The 14915-nt window shown below is 41.2% G+C and overlaps 2 protein-coding genes across 7 annotated transcripts in view; both read left to right on the top strand.

Moving 5' to 3' along the window:
- LOC143372810 (uncharacterized) overlaps window positions 1–14915 on the top strand; it is a 307489-nt gene that overhangs the window by 93749 nt on the left and 198825 nt on the right. The window lies entirely within an intron of this gene.
- Window positions 1–14915, top strand: part of Foxo (forkhead box, sub-group O) — a 222970-nt gene that overhangs the window by 23357 nt on the left and 184698 nt on the right. The gene's annotated exons all lie outside the window — the stretch shown is intronic.

The raw sequence follows: 14915 nt of genomic DNA, 5'->3' as shown, positions 1-14915 counted from the left end.
GAAGGCAAGCCTCCCAAGGCGTGTAGACTCTTCGCTGTACTGGGTGGTTGTGAAGTATGGGTGGGCTTGTCTCTGTCGAAATGCTCTGTGTTTGGATATGGCCGGTGAATACAGAGTTGGCTTTTTCAGCAGTGTAATGGGTTTGAGAAATGTTAGCTAAAAGGGGCACGCCCAATGTCAATGCACTTGGTTTTTGGCGACGTAGTTGGGCCTCTGTTGGCTGTTACTGGGTTCAGTTTTCCTCTAGCATTGGGAGAAGTAAATGGTAAAAGATCAAGTTTATTGCTTGTCGTTGTTTGTGGAGCAGATGTGTGAAGTGGGAGGGAAAGAAAGTAGCTTAACCGAGAGTTTCGCAACCCTTTTTTTAGTCGCGACCCCCTTTTATAATATTCAAACAACCTGCGATCTCCCCATTTAGGTAAGGTTGATTTAATAAAGTAAAGAAAACACATTAAATATAGGTATTTCGGAATATAATTCTAACTTAATAATATTTCATTTTCTTAATACGTATATTAAATATACTGAAAGATTTTAATATACTTAATTATCTTATTCAGTGTGATGATTGTGCTTGCATGCGGGAAATCAGCTTCTCTTTTCCATAAATGAAAAATTAGTGTTGCGTCATTAATAGAACATGGCAATGTAACCATATTAAAATAAGTAATTGCTAAGAATCGTCAACTGAATAGAACCGCGGCGACCTCTTTGTGGTGAACCCTTAGCTACAGACCACTCGTTTGGGTGATGAGTCTGAACTTTTATTTCACTATTATAATCTACTGGAGAATTTTGGAGGCTCTAACGATTGATTTCCTTCAATTGACAGTAAGCGGCACAGTATTTTCATAACGGTATTGAAAAATAACGTTGGTTATTAAAAGTTTACACAGTATTCCGTATCGAATTATTCATCTCTGAGACGTGTTGAAAACTTAGGTGACATAAGTGATCACGACAGTAATTCGAATATTTCCTATGATGGAAGCATTTCCTGCGACGAGTTTGACGATGATCGTTTCGCTAACAAAAGTGTTCTCACTGCTAAAAACTTTGAACGGTGCTCTGAGCCTATGCGTGCGACCACAACATTATAAAACAAATAAATACCATTAAATGAAACAGTTATATTAAGTTTATTTTTATAATTCAGTAATTCAATAAATAAAATTGCCAAGTAGTCTGAGAAACTACACGTCAGTAGTTAAAGATTAAATAAGGTACCTAATTATTTGGAATACCATAAAGAGAATGGATAAATAATTTTTATGCCGTGTACTATATTCAGCAGATTTCATACAACGAACCCCTGGTCGAGCAGATTCAAATGTGAAAAAGCTACGAGCATTACTGTTTATAGTAAGTCTCTCTAGTAGCATTACAAACAGTTTCTCGAAATTTAAATGCTTATTACAGTCCGCGGATGGGTAGGAACGAGCTTTAAATTATTTATTTCGTACGGGGTGGAAGTTGCCGGGTTCCACGTTGTAGACACTATTTCGTTGTTTGGTGAGGATTACCAGGCACAGTTCGTGATATTGGTCACGGCGAGGTAGAGTTTTCCGTGAATGTAGGAACTTTCCATGTCGAATGGTTTTTATCCTAATTAGCGTTTTATGCGTTTCGGAGGAGGGGGGGCCGGCTGGTTTTACAGGAGAATGTGGAATATACGCGCTGGCTTCTGAATAGGAATCGCGTTGAAACGTAGACCTCTCTATCAGGATTTTGTATCAGAAACGTGTGTGGACATACCAAAGGAACTGGCTCTTGAATTTTACTCCTACTAAAATTTTACGCAAAGCTAAATCCACTGTGTTTCCATCCGCATAGGATTCGCAGAGAACTAGTTATCATGTAATAAAAGCTTCCATTGTGCGCGTAACGTAATAACGCGCATAATTTCTCTCAGCCGAACAATCCTGCTGTATAATTATCCTTCCAATCATTACAGTAGCATATGCCCACCACGTTGCTTCCCCAGTTAACAAATTAAATCACCAGCTAATCATCAGTGTCGCGAGCAGAACTGAAGAGGTAGAGAAAGCTGTAGCTTCTAAGAAAATAGGAGGAGTCAGCTGCCGTTTAGGGTCAGCCCGGGTCCACAAACTCCTCGATCTTCTATCATCCAGCTCGATCAGTTCTGCTCGGGCTACCTATAACTCGATTTCGCCTTGAGACGCGCGCTTCTGTCGCCGCTGAACGGCTTGACGGTCAGCGTTGACGTCGAGGCGCCTGTGGCATTTACGTAGGAAAGAAACGCATCGATCTACGCCGTTTTCGAAAGCGCGGAGGCGCGAGCGGCGTGTCCCCGCGTGGGATTCCCGGTCGCCAGGCCCCGTCGCCGCTTTCGCGCTCTTTTCGTAGCCTCCGCTCGGACGGGATGTGCGAGCACGCCTCGGCGGCCTCCGCCGCGGCTCGGCTGGTCTCGGCCGCGTAGGCGCAAGCGGGCGCGCGCACCGCTCTCGTGGTTTCTCGTTATCCAACAAGTGTCGGGAGCGCGGGAAGAAGGTGGCGGCGCGGGCATATCGTGGCGCTCTAAACTTAGCTCCGCTCATAAAAGCGCCGTACCGTATGGTCGCCAGCTTGCGTAATCGTTCTGTACTTTTTAACAGCGCTCAGATGCAGATGCAGATAGGCGGGGCCCCGATACTCGTCGTGATACTCGCCTTTGAAACTGTTATATAAAGGCAACGCTCGCAAAAAAAATGCGCCGCGGAACCGCTCGATCCGGAAGATCGAGTGGGCTTCGTTAGCGGCGATCGTAATCGAATCGAGTTTCGGGACATTGGCGTGAGAACATCCTTTGAACGTGGAATTTTATCCTTCTGGTAGGTTTGAGGGGGGGTCTCGTGTGACAGCCCCCAAAAGTAATATTTATGAATTTTTTTTGGAGAAAACTACTGTTAATATTGCATTAAACTGATTTGAAATGTAAGGAGGCATCTTTAAACTTGCAGAATTTTCTTTTTTTGTTGATTCTTCTTGTTATTTTTTAATTATTGTGGAATCGTGTTGACTTCTTCGACGATGTTGGCGTAAAGTGTAGCACTGATTGCAAAAAGAAGAAAGTTTTCTTAAGGTTAAATAATTTACGCTGGGACTGGACCTAAAATTTTAATTTTAGTATTTATTTATAATATTATACTAATGATTTCATCGACATAAAGAATATTAGGAAAAATGTATCCAAGGAAAGAAGTTACTTTTTCTTTCAAGCGTTATAATTTTTTCAATTTTTCATTTTTTTCTTCAAGCTAACTTTTCTGGTTTTTGCAATCAGATGACTGTGATAGGTGCTACACGTCTCGCGCACAGGAGTTACATCGTCGAAGAGATTGACCAGATTCCACAATAATTAATAAATAATAAACAGGGTCGATACAAAAAATATTTTCTGCAAATTTAAATATGCCTCCTTATATCTCAAAAGAGTTTAATCCAATATTAACAATAGTCTTTTAAAAAAATCGTAAATATCAGTTACTTTTGGGGCTGTTGCACGAGAATCCTCCCTTAAGATCTATAGTCTTTATTGAACATGATCCTGTATAGATTCCGTTTGTTTATGCGAGCAATGTTTTATCTCGATGTTTTTAAATACCTTGAGAACATTGAAAAAGTTAGTTTTAATTTTTTACTTTTAATTAATTTAGAAGATTTAATATAGAGAAGTGAATTTGTATACAGTAAGCATTCCTGACTGTGCATGCTCACTAAATGTATGATAACTGATAGCAAAATTTCAATTTTTCTTGGTAGCACTAGTCTTTCTACTAAATAGTGCCACCAACTGAATCATACTCCGTCGCACAGTGGAGAAATTTTGCGATTTTATGGCCAAAACTCCAAAATGAAATTTTTATATTTTACAAATTTAATATATGTCAATTGAAGAACTGTATCCATTTTCGTGGTCAAAACCAGAAAACTTATTTTTAATATATAAAATTCAGCACTTTTACGTTCTAATACATGAGAAACTGAATTCTCCGAAAAGCAGCACTTACAAAAATTACGAACGATAAAGATTTTTTTATTATTTAGATTTATACACTTTTTCTTTGTTAGAGCATGCCATTAGCAATTAATAGTTGCATTTATAGAATCACACTAGTAGATGAAAATCATTGCAGGATATTACGGGATTGATAACTATATTATGCATTGAAAATTGATTCTTATATGAAAAGGCTATTTCTAAAACTCTACTTTAAAAATTGTATAAATTACGTATTAAAAACTGAAACATAATTATTTTGAAAAAAGATATCTTAGAAGCACCAGGAATTGAATCCACGCCTTGAAATTATTTTCAGATCTTCGGAAAACACAATATAACTGCTTGAAGCAACTTGAAAATCTGGATTAATTCTTTTTGATCCGTCCAACCTCGCATGAACATAAACATTTGCGCGTCTATACGAGCTTTGTATGAAAACATTTAACAGTAAGATTGGTGGCATTTGTTACTCATATTAGTTCTTCAATTGACATTCCCATTTATTTTGTCGAATTGAAAAATTTATTTCTGTGGTTTTGGCCAATAAAATCGCGAGATTTCCCCACTGTGCGTCGCGGTCAGCACAACTGCGCGATAGGGGAGGTTTCGAAAGATTAATCAACGCGAGTACAGTTACAGCGGGACGTGGCTGGTCGGGGAAATATTTTCCCAGTCCTTTCGCGTAGTGACAGTACCGAAGCATTCCAACTATACGCAGCGTGCTTTAGTATTGCCTGATAAATACAGGCTGGCTTCTATTGCGCCTTAGAGCCGAGTTATAAGGATAACCTATGATCCGTGAGTAGTATAGCAATTCTCCTTCGCGGACTGCAGATCATGCATACGTAATTGCGAATTATCGCTTCATCGGCTTGCGCAACGATTACATTCGCGGTCACGGAATTTAGAGACAGAGACGGGGAGGGGGGGGGGGCTACCTTACCAAACGCACGGCGATCGTGGCGCTAAGATCGTTCGCGTCTGCGTTTCTGCTCGGTCGCCCGATGTTCGCGGGCAAACGAAAGAGAAACCTTTGACTATCGCGGTGACACATACTGCGTGATAATTAACTGTCGCGCGGTTGTTCAGATCCGACGTCATATTGTGAAAGTTTCCCCCCTTCGCGCTGCCTCGCGATCCTCTCCTAAGTAGATAGGATTTTTTTCCGAACGCAGGATTGATGGAACCAGTCCAGCACCTCGGTTCCAGGAACTTCCAATTATTGTAATTTCTTCAAATGTTATTATTAGGTCGGTGCAGATGTACGCACGCTCCGCGCCGACTTAACATTTAATACCTTGATTATCTCGAAGCGAAGGTTTTATTCCACGGGTGAACGTTCGTTTGTTTCTCTTTGGTTATTTGCGTCGTTGAACAGTGGGGTGGGACAATCGTTAATAGCGAGTAGGTGGCCTCTGGAAATAAGGGTGCACCGTTCGGAAGGTTTTGAAACGCGAATGCGGGGTGCATGGAGTTGTTGGTAATAAAGCGCGGGCCAACCCTACGAGCCGTTTGCTTTTTCCCTTTTGTTTTTGCGCAGAGGTCCGTTGCGATGTGCGTGAAAATAACCATACTTCGTATATACATAGGGGTGGGGGGGGGGGGGGTGGGCGTAATTTATTTCGTAACGTGAGACTCGAGTGTGCTTGTACGAGCGCAGTATTATTGTCGATCAATGAATGGACATTCACGTAATTTTCATCCCGTAAACAAGTTGTAGCGTTTCAGTCACCCTCGCAATCTTTTCATGTTTATATCAACATATCGATACGTGTAATTGCATAAACACAGATGACTCCGTTTAACGGAACGAAGGGAAAGTATCCGAGGGGATACTCGTCGTGCTGCTGGCGTGAAAATCAGCCGGATCATTTCAGACAGGTACAACTAGACTCTGCAATGGCGCCAATAAAAATCTGCACCTGCAGTCTTATGAAATATTAAATTATATGCTGCGCTATCACGCCTCGACTAAGAAAACGCGAACTGCTGGTCTTCGCCTACGTGCTCACAGGATGCAACTGCGAAGCTACCTTCACTGACAAGGGATGTTAGCCAACCCGGAATTATTTCTACGCAGTTTTGTGGGTATGATAAAAAGATGAAAATTTTTTTTAAACCTCTATCCGACACCTCTCACCGTTGTCGAGATATTCCACGAAAAAGAAAACTCTGCATTTTTCAAGGGTTGATTTCAACCCCCAAAACAGCACTATGACACTAACAAGAAATAGGCTTCTCTTGCCCATCAACTACTCTACTCGCACACAAAGTTGCATAATTTTCTGAATTTCACGGTTGCCTAACTTCCCTTGCGAGAAGATGTCTGTAACAAGAAATTATTCTCCGAGAGAATGCACGGTGAAATAAACATTTTACTTTCAAGGTTTCAAAGACTTTGACATTTCTCTCAGTGGAAAAGGAGAAATTGTTCACATGTGTGATACGCTGACCTTTGAATGATTTCCTAACTTCAATCGTGTATAATTGGGCATTTAATTTTGGAGTGAACCTTTACCTTGATGTATTGGATTTCTGTCAAATGGAACATTTTCGGCTCGTCGAGTGTTGGTACCGAATGTGCGCACGTGTCGTATGTGGTTGATTGAAGCTGGTAATTATAATGTGTCTGAAGCAAGCATATCTGTCGCGATTCGGTATAGTATAGCTGGCTTCTTGGTAACCAGGATTACATAATCACTGCGTAGCGCAGATTCATTATATTCATTATAGTTGAAGATGTTCCCTCATCGGCAGGTTTGTATACGTACACGTTCGCCATTAAACGTGCGAAAGGATAGTAAAATCCTTGCTGATGGAAAGTCGATATTTATTGCGTAAGGTACGCCTGACATTCATGCGGGCAGTGTCGGATGCAACATTAAATTCTAATGATACGATTTGTTTCGGCTCGCTATTCAATCGCCTGCTTATCTTCTAAGCGTTCTGTGATTGAGAATTACGGGATAGGTTGACTGCAAGGTGACAGTGAATGGCGGTGAATGTATGTCTAATAACAAATAGATTTAGAATGTAGTCGCAGCTACGGTGTAATTGCAGCTTTCATTATCACGATATACACAGCGCTACGTCGCAGATCAGTTTTGCACTTCTGTCTCCTTCTGTCCCCGAAAACTCAATCTATACGAATTGGGTAAAAGACACCTGAAAGTGAAAGTCTGTTCCTTGAAATCCCCACGACTCCACGATGCAAATAAAAGCAGCAATTATACAACTGTTTGGAATAAAAGCTAACGTCATTCGGATAGAAATTTTAGTCATCTCGTAAATTATTTTTAGTGTACGTATCACTTCCAACGCCGTAGAAACTCGCGTCTTTTTTATTATCTTTCTCGCGCTTAATCGTTGCTTGAAATATTAGAGAAATGAAACAGAATTATAACTAACAATCGCGTATAGTAGAACAGCGGCTATCTCGCGAAATGTAAGAAGTAGGAAGCAGCGAGAAGGGGAATTACGTGTAGATAAGGGGGACGTAAACGTAGCGGGATATTGTCTGCGGCGTAAGTCAGTTTCTACTTAGAGATGACCTCTCTTACTGGGAATCGAAGAGTGACGTGCATGCTGCGCATCGACTCTCGTGTCGACGCGTTCAAAAAATTACCGTGCTTTAATTAGCTGTAAGTACCGTGCGGATTTTATACTGTTCACCGTTGCATGCATGGTTATCGCAATTGTGAAACATGCACCATCATCCCGGTGTATTCCTGTCGCAAGAATTTTTTTGGCCTCGGCATTGAGCCTGCTTGGATAACGGAAGAAGATCTCGCTCGTACTTGAACGTCAGACAGTTCTGCATAGAATCATTGCATGCGTTTATAAAGCTTGCATAACACAGTACAACAGCCATCTAGACTTGTAACATTCAATAGCCGTTTCTTATAGGTTTTCGGGCCCTGAAAACGAATCCGGAACCCATTTGTCGCCATCGCCCTCAGTGTTTGAGAAAATCGATTTTGAAGAAAAACTGCAAATTTTCAAATTTGAGCTTCTCTTGTGTCGAAACGGTAATGATTATTCGATTGTTCGTTGCGTACTACGGGTAAATACTTTTTAAAATCAAGTATTTTTTGCGAATTAATTACGCGGAGATGAACGCAAGCACATACTCTTCCCTCTGCACAATGTTTATTACTATCACGTAGAGTAAAGTTATATTTTTTTCTCTACATATCTACTTTACAAATGGCACCACGCGTGGTGCATTAGACAGTGTTTTGGAAAAGGTGTCTTTGGTTTTGCCCTGATGTTGAACTTAAAATTAAAGGTACAACGGTTTCCTTGAAACATGTTTCTTCTAGAATCTGTGATTTTGGAGGGGAGCTCTGAAAAATAAATTAAATCAAAATGATTGAAATAGCGATTAGGAGAAGGCAATTTGTACGATAAAAATCCATTTTCAGGGTGCACAGATGGCTTGCTTTTTTATCTCAAAACCTCAAACTTTTAGCGCTGTAGATGTACCTACATCTATATATTATCACAAAAATTTTGTTTACTGTTTATAGTTAACATTACCCAACAGTGATAGTCACTATTTGTATTCATCTCCTTGTAATTAATTTGCAAAAACTGCTTTGACTGCCTAGTCCCCTTAACGCTGTCTGATATGTTATTTAAAATATGGTCTTGGTCAATTCCACCCCTTATTCGTTTTCCTCCCTACTCACAACGTGTTCGAAACTCCTGCCTCGGGTCTTCGCACTTTTATCCAAATCCTCATGGTTAAATACGAAGCCAAAGATAGGTGCTACGTCTGTATTCATAAAACTATAGTCACACCTTCATCTTTGTTCAGCCTTATCCGTCCTAAGCTTTCATTCCGTACTAACAATGCACACTCTACTCGCCTCAACTGCTCCTTTCCACCCCTGCTTATCGCACCTCTAAATATCAAGCTTCCTTCTTCGATTCGCCAGTCTATTAGGTACTACAACTCATTTCCTGTCGACGCCATTCTATCCTACTCCTCCTTCAAACGCGTTACTCGACCCCCATCTTCCCCTTTCAATATTATTCCTTTTCTTTCACTCATCTCAGTTTTTACTTTTAGTTTCCGCTTCAATCTCTGCTCCTCGTATCAGCTATTACAGCAACGTGTCCGTTGAACCTCACCTTTTCCTTTTCCCATCTGCCAATCATCAGGCGACCGCTCTTTCACTTCAATCCTTTAAACCTTTCGCTTCGAGAAGTGGTTACAGCCCGGTGCACAAAGGACTGATCAGAATGGTGGCTTCGAGCGAAGTATCGCCGGAATTCGTTGGGACGCGGGCATCTGGGAACGGTTCCGCGTGTCGCGCGCACCAAGGCGCGTCCCCTATCCATAAAAGAGGGCAGAAGCGCGTCGCAGATCCTCCTGAGGTGATGGCGCGGGGGCTCGTTTCTGATTCCGTCCCTTTCTCGCGTACCCACCTTGCGCCAAGCTATTTTCGACGGTGCGAGTACAGAAAAGTAAGGGGACCGAGTCCGAGAGAGGTCGAGCGTGCTCCAAAAATAAACGACGAGCCCATCGCGCGGCATTTTATGCGCTCCGGCCGCGGGGGAGGGGGTGGGGGTGGTAAGGTCGAGTGTGCTTTCGAACGTTTCGTTGCGAATGGAGCTTGCCACGAGGACGCAGCCCCGGTAAATTAGCGGCGTTTCGTCGTCCAGAACGGAGGCTAGAGCGGGCGGTACAGGCAGCTAGCAATTTATGGAGCTGCTTTATGTGCGACCGCATGGCTAGGGAAATTGACCGAGCGTGGGGTGTAGTTATAGTTCCTGGAATTGTCAGACTGTTGCTGGTAGATCGGACTCAAGGACGAATGTACGGATGGGGGTGTGTTTAGGGTGTAGGGGCGGGTTAAGTGGAATGTTTTGTGTGAGGTGCTGGTGCAATTGAAGTGATTGAATTATTTGAGGAGATAGACTATACATCTTGACGCGAAGTTGGACAATTACTAATAATTAATTTAGTGCGCTGGTAGCTCGGTGTAGGTAGCAGTGCCGTCTTTATCGGGGGCCTGGGGACGAGCTTCATATGTGGTACTCTAAATTATTCTGAATTAAATGAAGTAAAAAATACTGTGCTAAAACACAATAAGTGGATAAGTATTAAAAGAATTAGGTAAATAAGATTAAACGTGGGGTCCATTCCACGAGAAACGACCCCACTTTAAAATCTAAATTTTGGTGTATTCGTTATTTTCTTTCCGTCACAGTTGGAGGGCCTATTTCCAATTTTTCTCTAGCTTTTACAATCCTTTTTTTTTAATTTTACAAACTTTCGGGGGCCTCCTTCGCCGCCAAGTTAAGACGGCACTGGCAGGTGGTATAAGATTTTTATATGCAGTTCGGAAGTTGGGGACCAATTATCGTTTCTTTTATCGATGGTACGGTGTTATGTAAATGTGTATAATTTCGTCAGTCGTTGGTTTCCACCATCTACTCAGACCATTAAAATACCATGTCCATAGAAAAATAAGGAAGAGTTACAAATACTGGAAAGCTTGAAACATTCAAGAAGCAAGGAGGATATAGGAAAAATGAATAATAAATACTTTCGTTGGGGCAAAAATGTATCGATCGTGAGTGCCCCAATTTCAAGCCACGAGCAAGAAATACAGGTTTCTCTTCGCTACTAATGGTTGATCCTCCTGACTAGCATTAAATGTACACGTAAATTAAACGTGAAGATTTAAGAAAATTGCGTTTCCGTGGCCAGTACATCGTACAGATTTTTTTTGCAATAACGTTCAGCTAGAACTTTAAGAGGAAGTGTAAAATTGGATAAAATAAATCCCCCCTGGATTGTGATTATTTACTAGTCGGATTGCTGCTGTTGTCTGTTGCGGCGACCGAGTACACAGTGGGCTCCTATCAGTTCTTCTATATTTACCGATTTCTCAATAATGAGGACTTATGCACAGTGCTTATTAATTACTGAACTATACTCGGCCTCTTAACGTCCGCGTTTCTAATGGATGTATTAATTATCCTGAAATATCGTAAAACGGGAGACAGCTACAACATGCCTGTTATGCTCGTGTTTGTCAGGCCGAAACATATTGGAATAGTACCGTTTGAGGAGAAGTGGTGTATCTAAAAGAAGCTCGCTATGTTTCTATTAGACATCCCCGTTTCGATATCGTCTCATATGTCACGCCAATGACTCTGTTTTCTTGCGACATGTGTAACGTACAGCATGCACATCCTACATACTGTTGTGCTTCCCCGGCGCCTCAAAATTGAACAATATATCCCGCTTCTAGCTAGACCGAAATTTATTCAGCCTCGGTTAAATGTCGCCGAACTTTTCCTCAGGTACGCAACGGCGCGGCGTCGCCGTGCTTTGACGTTTCTATTCAAATCACTCGCTAAAAGCGTGCGTTCGTTATTCTAATTTTAGTCTAACTTGATGACCTAACGTCCACTGTATTACCATCAGCGTATTGAATTTTAATTCCAACAAAATGTATTGTTTCCACCGCTTCAGATAATTAAGGGCGTTTATGGATTCTTTTGTGGAAGGCATTACGTTCGAAGGTGATGGAAATACCGTGCATTTGAGACAGTGACGTTCTTATTAAACGCTTAAGTTACACCGGTTTCTCAGGCATGGAACTAAGGAACGTAGTTAAAGGTTTGCTAATTTGCAAAGGACCTGCTTGATACAAAAGTTAAATTAAACGTGGGGATAAATAATCTTTATCCCGTGGTCCTTTCGCCAGGTTAAACAGGTCTAGAATATTTTTACATTCAGATAAATATTGCCGTTGTTGCATACGCTTTGGAGTCGAAAACTTGTTCACACTTTCAATAACGAAGAATTGCTTCGTATCTGGTGGGCTGTTTATAGTATTTGAAGCTTGTATACATTACGAAACAATAACATTACCGAAGCAGGACACTCCCTAATTATTCGAACATTGTACTGTCGATACCATATCTTTTAACAACAACGGTCGCTCATATTTTATCAGCGCTTTAAAAGTTCAAAGGTACCAGCGAAAAGATACATTCACACGAATCTTATCCAAAGAAGACATTCTGTTTTTTGGAGTAGGTACGTCGCGTGCATACGGAGTATTCGACACTAAATTAAACGACACGTATCAGGTTACCAACATTCGTTGCAACGGTAAATACGAATTTATCTATACTGTTCGCGCGTCGGCAAAAGATTTTGAGAAAATGTTTAAGCTCCCACATATGCGTATACCGAAGTACTGACGTCGTCGCAGTGTGCTAAAGAATCGCATTTCGCGATGCCGCGCATCGCGACGCGCTTGACCCCTGACTCCTTTTTTGCGATTGCACGACTACATTAGCGGAAGTTGTAGCAGCAGTTTCGTGTTACCCAAAATATCTTCTCGTTCGTTTAAATCGTTCCCCTGAATTTCAGGATGAAATTACCTCGATGTCTAAAGTGGATGGTAAACGAAACGTCATCGTTCTCGATTTTCATTCCGTTTTGAGGTGAAGTGAAGCGGAAGCCCTCGGGGTCACTAATTACATTTTTCTTTCAAACAAGTAACTGTAATAACAAAATACCCACACTTAATTAAATCAGGAAAGGAGAAGAGTATCCTCGAATACTCTGCTGCGCGTGAATAACTTAATAATAATGACTGCTCGCTTACTGTCACGTTTTGGAACTGACCACTCTTGTTTTTTGGGTTTCTATTATATGTAGCCGTTTTCGGTGGTGGGGTACGGGGTGGTGCGTCCACGGTAGTGCATCTACGGTGATGTGTCTGACGTGACACGAACCTTGCACCCTTTTGATAAGGCGTCCGAGTCACGAACGAGCCCAAGTAATTCGTCACTGAGCAACTAATAGTAAATATATTTGTGTTTACTATTAGACGGCTGTTTTGATACACGAAATTTTAGGGAACTCGTAATACCGTCGTCTCAGGTGGCAAAGCTGCGATACCTAAAACTACTTAGTAACTTCTTTCGTTATTTCCACAAGATTTCTGTAAAAGGCTTTGGAAAGAGGAGTTTTCGCTGAAAAATTGCGAAGATCCAAGATTCGTTAATTCTTCTTACGTTTACATTTTTCTTGCACTCGACCGAGGTCGGTTAATTTTTTAGACTCTCTCTTATTGTCGTTTGGGGAAGAAAAACGTACGATACTCTTGTCAGAGTTCAGAAGTCAAAGTCGTGCGTTCAGATAGTACAGAGAGATTGCCACCGCGCGCCCGGGCAATTTAATTTCTCGCGATATCGACGATATACAGAAACGGTTTTCAGGTACCCGATCAGAGTCCTGTAGCTCAGCGAATATATTCCTTTCATTTCGACAACATCACTCTTGCTTCTAACCGTAACTAAATACCATAAACTGGGGGAACATTGGCAGTACGGGGTAACATTGACAGCTACTTAACATCTATTAAAAAGAAAAAGGAAAACAATTTTATACATTTTCGCGTACCTAAACCAAATTTAAAAATGTTGATTAAAACAAAATAAAAAAAAACTATAAAATAGAGTGCATTGGATATGAAAAGAAACAAAATTTAAGTGTTAATGTAAGTCCAGATGTGTTATAACTTTAGCTTTTTAATGCTATTTATATATGATGTACATGTATTAAAGAAGTACACCAATTTTATGCATTTTGATACTTGTGGTGCATTCGCAAAAGATGCAATGTTCTGATAAGATATTTGAAGCAAATGTAAAAATGTTAATTTTAATATTATATAGCAAAATGTTCCAAAAACATGCCAATGCTCGCCCAGTTTAAGGTACCATATTTCCTTGCACTCTTCCAAATTACTCCGCCAACTAGACATTTTAACTTAATCAATTAAATTAGAAGTTGATGTCAAATAAATTTACTAAAATTTCTCTCCTCCAACTAGAATTTTTTACGTAATCAATTAAAGTAGACATTGATTTCAACTAAATTTACTAAAATTTAGCTCCTCCAACTAGAATTTTTTACGTAATCCATTAAAGTAACCTATGCAGATTTCGAGCTCCCACCTTGAAAAACGGGCCATTTTGCCACGAAACCGAGCATTGTACTGAAGCTATCGGTGCACTAGTGATAAACACGATATTGCAATTTCGATAAATCGGGCTCTTCAAATGGTCTTTCAATCAGAGTGCTGGTACATGACCCGCGGACGGAGAACCGTGCCGCTCAAAGATCCATGCACGCGAAACGTATGTTCTGTTTTAATAATAAGCGAGGTATTCTCATAAGACGCTAGGTAGACGGTTTCCATGTAACGGCTTACAAATTTGACGTACAAGCATTAAAGTGGAATCGTGACGGGCGTTATCAACGTTATCTCCGCGTTGGTGATCGTCTGGGCTTTCGGATCCGTTCGCTGCAAATTAAAGGCGAGCGAATTATTTTTGGGAAAGGGGGGAGGGGCCGAAGGAAACGAGCCTCCAGCATGGATATCTGCATATCTCGGGGCTCATTTCGTTGCCTCAATGTAAGTTTTGTGACGAGACGCGGGAGTTATCGTGCAGTGTTATCGGGGTTTTATCATTGCGCTCTGTTTGACGTGGCTTATTGCTCAAGACGCGCATACAATGACAGGCGACGTAGATTGCAATGGTTATTAAAACGGAGCTAGACGGGATTTCTGCTGTTTCGGGGACACAATGATACACTTGTCCGTCGCAATCGGTGCAGCGTGTAGCCGCTTCGACTTTATTATTAAATGTGCCCGATAAGGTAATATAATAGGACGATTGAATGTAACTGCGTGTGCCAGAAAGGCGATTAATTGCCCTGCTAATGAACAGTGGTCACGAGACGCGGAGTAACACTCTCAGCGATGTATCGTTGGGAAAACGAACGATTCGAATCTTGTGGTTCTATTTGCCTTGAACTGGCATGTCCATGTCCTGTCGTGTTAATTTGTGAAACACAGTGGAACCTCTA

This window comes from Andrena cerasifolii, chromosome 1 (genome assembly GCF_050908995.1).
Source record: "Andrena cerasifolii isolate SP2316 chromosome 1, iyAndCera1_principal, whole genome shotgun sequence".
In the NCBI taxonomy this organism is placed as follows: domain Eukaryota; kingdom Metazoa; phylum Arthropoda; class Insecta; order Hymenoptera; family Andrenidae; genus Andrena; species Andrena cerasifolii.
Note: the sequence above shows the minus strand (reverse complement) of the source record. Positions and strands in the feature narration are given on the sequence as shown.